The sequence below is a fragment of the Calypte anna genome, chromosome 2 (assembly GCF_003957555.1).
Source record: "Calypte anna isolate BGI_N300 chromosome 2, bCalAnn1_v1.p, whole genome shotgun sequence".
Taxonomy (NCBI): domain Eukaryota; kingdom Metazoa; phylum Chordata; class Aves; order Apodiformes; family Trochilidae; genus Calypte; species Calypte anna.
This window is the reverse complement of record NC_044245.1, coordinates 98317040-98325033: the sequence shown is the minus strand read 5'-3', so window position 1 is coordinate 98325033 and position 7994 is coordinate 98317040.

Genomic DNA, 7994 nt, shown 5'->3' with positions numbered 1-7994 from the left:
ATGTTCAGATAGCTGCTTAGAACACACAAACTAAACAGTATTTTTTAAAAATAACTTTACATGTGTATTTTGCAAGGAGAAATGTTTTTCACTGAATGTATCATACAATTCTATGTGATTTCTTGATGCTTTTTTTCACAAGAAATACAAAGTATTGACTGTATGAAGAAAGTGTAAATCCAACCAAGCATTTAGGAACTGATGGATCTTAGCAGAAGACTGATGCTGTCTGTCTCACTGATCAATCTTTTGTCACTCCTCCCTCTTACCCCCCCACCCCATCTCTTTGTACCCCCCTGTTTGGAAGCAGAGATTGTAAGCCCTCTGGGGCAGGGACGTAGTACTTTGGCTCTGGGTTCACGCAGTGCTCATAGGATGCAATTCTAGTCCACAACTAGGCACTGAGGTGCTATAATAATACAAATAATAAATACTAATAGGCTTGTTTGTCTCTTATTCGCTCTTTCTGACCACATGGGAGATCTGAGTGACCCAAGTGACAGATGCAGAGCTTGGTGGCACTGCTCTGGTCTCAGTGTGCTTAGCCTTGGGAGCAGCCAGGGCTTTACTTGGACTTTTGCCCGTGGCTGTAAGCCCCATAAGGAAGCTTGAGCTGGCCGGGGATCAAGCGTGGTGAAAGCTCAGCCTCACTTTGTCCACCCCCCACCTCTCTCCTCACCCCATTCTCCCCACTACTCTGGGAGAGGAGTGTGTGTGAGAACCTGCTGCATGGCTTCAGGGAGGTTTCCCATCAGCTCAGCCTGCTCATACAAAGAAATTCTCTGACCCAGTTAGGGCCGGTGTGCGCTGGAATCCCAGAGCTCCTCAAAGCAGGGAAATGTATGCATCGACTTCAGTGGCATGTGACAGCAATTCCTGAAGCTGACAGCCAACTATGATGGGAAGGGAGAGGTGCAGAAACCCATTCACAGGTTCTCATTTGTGCCCAGCATGCAGTTTTGGTTTTAATTTGGGCTGGAGTTCCAAGTGTGTTAAACTGGCAGTGTGTGTGTGGAGCAGCAATCCTGTCACTCCCCCACCTCCTCTGCTGCCCCTCTGCCAGTACAAACATTTCTGAACCCTTCCAGCGGACCAGATGAGTGAAGTGATCTGCCTGTAAAGTACCCTAGTAAACAAAAAAGGGATTATTTTACAGGCAGACCATTTTCCCAAGCCAATTCAGCCCCTGGCCACCACGAGCATCTGACCTCAAGCACCACAGAGGGTGGTGAAGGAGCAGGCAGGATGGCTCCCTTCACAGGTGGTGCAACACTATGCCAGTTCAAAGTTTTAGTTCAAGTGCAGCCTTAAAACTGTTTGCCTACACATATTGAGTGAAATAAACAGTACTGGGGGTTGTCCTCCCATCTGTTTTTTTCTTGCAGCTGGATGAAGCAGCTCGGCATGTGTGGCTGCCAGCTCTTCCTGTGAGCATTCGTAGAGCAGCGAGTGCTGTGCCTTAGCCTGAAACTTCAATCCTCCCACAAAAGTCTGAAGCACGTGGCCTCTCTTCCCTACTGGCTGCTGCCAAATCCTGCAAATGTTTTTCTGCTACATACATTAAGGAGTACATAAGTGCATCTGTAATTAGATGTCTGAGACAGATGAAGGTTTTCTCTGCAAACACCGGCACCAAGATGCCCGTGCTCGGGAGAGTGAGTGTGTCCTCTGCAAGCAAATGGTGCTCTGCTTCCCAGAGCCATCCCTCACCAGCTCACTGATGGAGAACATTTTATATCTCCAGGTTTGATTGCCTGGTCTCAAATGGTGTTTTCTGGTATTTTCCCTTTATTCAAGGGCAGAAATAGCTGTCAAGAAGATGGTTGGTGGCCGATTCCTTTGCAGTGTGTCTTCTTGGCTGATTTTACAGAACAACTATTGGCATGTTTCATACCTGCTAAAGGGCTGATATTTATCCTTTGATTACACTAGCTAATCTCACGAGCATTTAAAAAAAATCTGCATTTATTAGAGCCCTTATTTAGGGGCTCACAGTCAGTATTGACTGTTTTTTGTCTAGAATTTGGGTCCTATTGGTAATGGCTTCAATTAAAGCAATAAAAGCATCACTGCTCACCAGCCATTCTGCTTTGAGTATTGGAGCTGTGTGTTTCCCCAGCAAGGCTGGATCCGTTCAGTGTATGCACAGGAGATGTGTAAGGGGACCTTTAATGAAATAAGACTTCAGCCACTACATCAAATTAACACACTGCACCTTTTTTCCTGGTAACCTCAAAGAGCTACCAGGACTGTTTAAATTATTATTTTCCTTTATGCCAGTAGGGAAACTGTGTACCAAAATGTGCTTTCATTTAGTACTGTATCACCAAGACTGAAAATGTAGAGAAGTCAAAATTAGGGTTCCTACAGCAGTTTCCATTTCACAGAGGGTTACAGTTAAGTCTTTCATAAAACATCTCCCCGACACCAAGGAATGCGACAAATCATTCACCAGCAGCGGAAAGAGGATTTTCTGTTTTTCTTTTCAGAGATGACAATAGCACTATAGGATACTCCATTTTACATGCATGCTGTGCTCAAGTAGCAGAAGAACTACTTTTATTCAAAAGAGGAGTAGCTGTTGACACTGACTCTGGCTTTCTATGGGCTGACGTTTGAATTTTAAAATGCATTACAATAGTTTGTTTGTACTTCTGTATATTACAGCCAATTATTTTTACACAGTAATTGAATTTTAGAGGAAAAGAGACTGCAGGTCAATGTGTTCCCTTTCTCATTATGGATGGGAAGGTATGGCTTTCACACCACCAAGGAACAGAATTCTATATCTCAGCATACTAGATGTTGCTACTTTAGATACAAAAAATCATGTTGTTTCCCATGTATACGGCTGTGAAATCAGTTCATATAATGTACTACAGTGCAGCCTGGTAACAAGGTAGACAGACAGACCCACCTCATACAGATGGTATGAAAATTAATTAATGTTCAGAAGGCTCTTTAATTGCATTCACTTTTATACAGTTACTGAAATCAGTTCAGTCACCTTGAATACTTCAGTGCATAGGCTAATATAGAGCATTTATACATTCATTCTCAGCAACCTTTTAAGCACAGTACCACAACCTAATGCACTGTGCTTCCTTCAGTTTGCTGTTGACTTACAGTTTTACTGAAAGCTGCTGTTCTTTTGGTGAATGCTCAGGATTTTTATAATACAACCATTAAAACTATTGCTTCCCTGTTCACTGAAATAAACTGATTAAAAAATGAGGTCTGAGTCTTCTTGCCAACACTTATGGGATTAATTTGATAGATCAGTGGAATTGTACCTATTTGCAGAAGAAAAAAAAACCAAACAAACAAAACAACAACAAAAAAAAAACATTTCAAAGGCAGAACTTTCTGTCTGATCACAGGGAGGGAAAGCCTCCTCTGGCTCTGCTATGCCCAGTTTCAGCCTGGAATGTTAATCAGCTCCAAAAGGAGCATTTTCCTCCTCCTGGGAGGAAGCCCTAGCAGTTACAGTCAAAATCACTGCTATGTGCCAATATTATCTGGGGGAAAAAAAAATAATATCTTTCCATGAAGTCTTATTTTTCAGTATTAATTAAATAGTGCAACAATAGTATCTTTATATATATATATATATATATATAAGATTAAAATTGAGACCAGAACATTTTTTTATTCACCCATTACTCATGCAAAGGCTCACAAAACTTATCTTACAATTTCTGGGTGTCTGTATCTCCAGCCACTAGTCTCAATCAAATCCCAAGTACTAATCAATGGAAAGACAAACACTTACTCAGACAGGTTTTCTAAGGTAAGAAGGCTTGCAGACACACTTTTCACACAGACAGATTATGTCAGGTGTTAGAGAGGTCAATAGGGAAGGGATAAACTTTATCACATTAGGCTGGAAACCTCTTTAAGTGTGAAAGGTCTTTGCCTTTTAACACTGTTTTTCTTTAGGTATAAATATGCAATGGTCAAATTTGAATTTAAGACTATTTGAGAAATCAGAACTATATATTCAAGTGCACTATTGCTGTATCAGTGACACAAAAGTCCTTCAAAATACTATTACATTTATGGTCACTTGAATTGAATATATTCGTGGTGGAAATACTGGTTTATTCTATTTTGAAATGAATTCAAGCATTATTAGTCAGGCTCTCAGACAATATGGAACTAAAATCAGAATTCCATCACTTTTGTTTGTCCATTGCAATAAGCAACACATTGTTCTGAGAAACACAGATACTCTCTCTTGCCAAGTGTTACTTAATGTTGCTCTTGTTGACCGGTACCACCAGATGATGCCTGTGAGGCCAAGTTAAAAAAACAGGGGGCGAAGCCTCTGCTGGCACAAGGGGACACAACTTTGGTGATGTTGTGAGGCTCAGGGCATGGTGTGACTGCAACTCAGTAAGATTATCAGTTGTCTTTGTACTGAAATACCAGCTAAGAATCTTCTGCAATGCAACTCCTTACAGCCATTGAGCGACACGTAGTCAGGATTTCTGGAAACACTGGGTGATTATAAAATGTTATTTCAGGTGCTCAGCATGCCTCAGGGTCACAGGCAGCATTTCAGACAAATACTTTAATGATTCTTTACTGTAAAATAGAGTCACTACTATCCATACATGCAGAAACTTAGACATTTAATGCTGATTTCTGCTGCCTTGCACTGGGTGTAGTCATTTACTGTTTGTAAAAGGGATGAAACATGCTACAGTAATAGAATGTTTGGCATTCACTTTTCAAATGTAAAAATAAATATGCAACATAAAAGGCCTCACCATTTTTTAATACTGATCTTCCAAATTTTAAGAGAAAATAATTTCTATTTTACTGGAGATCATTTCAGATGCACTGTATCCCTGCAACGTATCATGTGGACACAAAACAGGAGTGGAAGGAGGAATTAGTCTTACAGAGGTAACCTGACCTCAAAACAGATTAAGGCTGGTTGTTTACACCAGCATAGCCCTCACTGATTTGCTACTCTGTAGTAAATCTGAACTTTAGTGTACATCTGGAAACCAAAAAGACATGAAAGTCATTATAATTCATACAGACCTTCTAATAATTTATACAGGCTCTTCTCCATACTTTTATTTAAGACATCTTTCTTCTGTAGTTATTATATGGGATCTAAGAATAATTACCTTTAGATGCTTTAGAAAGTCAAGGCAAAGATGGATAAGAAGTGTTTGGATCAAGAAACCAAAGACCTTACTAATTCTTCATGTGTGTGCAATTTCAGTGAATGCTCTCCCCCCACTGATGTCAGCTGAATTTAAGCTCATCTCTATCATAAAGAGATCGCATAATAAAAAAGTATTTTAAAAATTCAGAAGTATCTGTGTTGCAGTCTTGTGTTTCTCTTCTGCAACATTATTCTTTGTTTTTTTTGAAACTAACATTGGTTTTCTGCTGTACCATATACAAGTGTAGTTTTAAAGATTTTCTCATTATTTTGTAATAAATGCTAGAAAACAATGACCACAGAAATCAATAGCCCAGTGTGCAAATTAGAAAAACACTCAAATATGGTGAACTTGTCACTTTTAGGTACAAATTTATGTAATCAATATTATGACAGTGATCATAATATTAGTAGTAATAATAATACTGATACAAATATTGTTAATAATAAATTAATTACTTATGTGTTGTTGTATCTGTAAATAACTTTTAAAGTGTACGCACCTCTTGGTTTAAGAAAATTCTGTGAGTGTGTGAGCTTTAATCAAGCTATTTCTCTTCTCAGTTTTCCAATTCCTAAAGAAGAGACTGAGGAATAAGTCAACTCGGGGCAGTATGGTCAAACCTCTTTATTAATGACCTAGGTGATGGGACAGAATACACCCTCAGCAAGTTTTTGCAGATGATACAAAGCTGGGAGGAGTGGCTAATACACCAGATAGCTGTCCTGTCATTCAGAGGGACCTCAACAGTCTGGACAAGTGTGGAGACAGAATTTTATGAAGTTCAGTGAAGGGGAATTCTAAGTCCTGTGTCTGGGGAGGAACAGCCCCATGCACCAACGTTAAATCCAGAAGTTAATTGGATGGAGAGCAACTTTGCTTGAGTTTCTCACTGAAAAACAAGTTGACCATGAGCCAGCAATGTGCCATTGTCACAAAGAAGCCCTACAGGGTCTTGGGCTGCACTGGGAGGAGTGTTGCCAGCAGACTGAGGGAGGGGAGGGACCTTTCCCCTCTGTTCAGCCCTGGTGAGGCCACATCTGGAGCGCCGGGTCCAGTTCTGGGCTTCCCAGTTCCAGGGAGAGAGGTAGGCACCCTGGAGCAAGTCCTGCTAAGGGCTGGTAAGATGATTAAGGGCTTGGAATGTCTGACATAGGAGAAGAGGCTTAGAGAGCTGGGATTGTTTAGCCTTCAGCAGAGCAGGCTCAGAAGACTCATATCAAAGTACATAAATACACGGTGGGAGAGAGTAAAGAAGGTGCAGTCAGATTCTGCTCAGCAGTGTCCAACAACAGAACACGAGGAAAAGGGCAGAAACAAGACTACAGGAATTTTGTTTAAACACAAAAATTTTGTTTGCTTTTTATATGAAGGGTGACTGAACCCTGAGAGGCTATGGAGTCTCCATCCTCGGAGGTATTCAGAACCCCACTGGACACAGCTCTGAGCAATCTGCTGTGGTTGATTCTGCTTTGAGCAGGTGGGTTGGACAAGGCAATCCCCAGAGGTTCCTTCCAGCTTCAGTAATTCTTCAGTTCTCCGATCCCTTCTCAGTGGCAGTTGCAGGACCCTTTGACAACATCTTTTCCAAAACACAAAGGGACAAAAAATAAGCACCATCAAAAGACAGATGGTAGCAGTAAACAACTGTACCCTAGGGAACATGTAGATCTAAATAGATCTTTGCTGTTTTAAAGCTTAAAAAGAGCAAACTGAACAACATGTGCTAAGTAGCACCAGTCTTTAATCAAAATGCTGGAAAATTTTTTTGCAATGTAGTGTGACAGTAATGTGATGAGCAGTAGCTCTCTGCCATTGCAAGGCTGTATTGAAAAGTAAGGTACACAGGGAACCTTAGGAACTGATTTGGTTTTTTTCTCTCTTAAATTCTCTCTTTAAGCTTACATTAAGTAAACCAATACCTTGAGTGAGGTAGAATGCTAAAAGCAAACAAAAATCCTTCCCACCTCCAAATGAAATTTAAATTAAATTATAATTGCAAGAAATAATACACTGCCAAGCAGAATGTCACAGAACAGAACTGGTATGACTAGAAGATATCTCAGAACTGAATTTCAGAAAAAGATGTAATTGCTTTCTGAATCACATGAAAAGATCAAAATATCTTTAAACATAAGTGCTGTAAGTACATTTAATAAAACTTATAAGATTAAATATGGAAATGGACAGAAATATTTAGCTTTGGCTAGGATAATGTTCAGGTTTTGCCACCTCCTTATGCACAGCCCATCCATCCAATATAAGCCAGTTTTCTCTCTCAAAACCTAACTCAAATTCCTTTTTGTCATATGTTCATAAAGACTCTTAAATATCCATTTGCACAGAATCCTCTCACCTGATTAAGAAAGACAACTGCTTCCCGTCGTATAAAATAAGAAGATAACTAAAATACTGGGAAAGTACTTTCATTTATCCAGCACACATTATATTTTTCATCTAACTAAATTGAAATTTCCTTTTGACGAGACATGTGCAGTGCAGGATGCGGATTCAGTTTCCAAAGGAAGACTGAAAAATGCCAGACTGAGAATCCAGACCCTCAGCTCAGGGCACAGGGAATCCCTGGGTCAACCTTTACCTTTGATAGACGCAAAGCTTTCTGGGCTAGATCATGAACATTGTTTGGATAGCTACACAAACAACTTCAAACAAGGATATACTGTTATATAGTCATTAAGCTGTTGTTGCTGCAGCTGGATTAGCTTCAGGCTTTATCTGATCTGCAGCCCTGCCAGAGAGGCACTGCAGCAGCACTCAGCCCGATAGCACAGCGCACAGAGGAGCCACAGC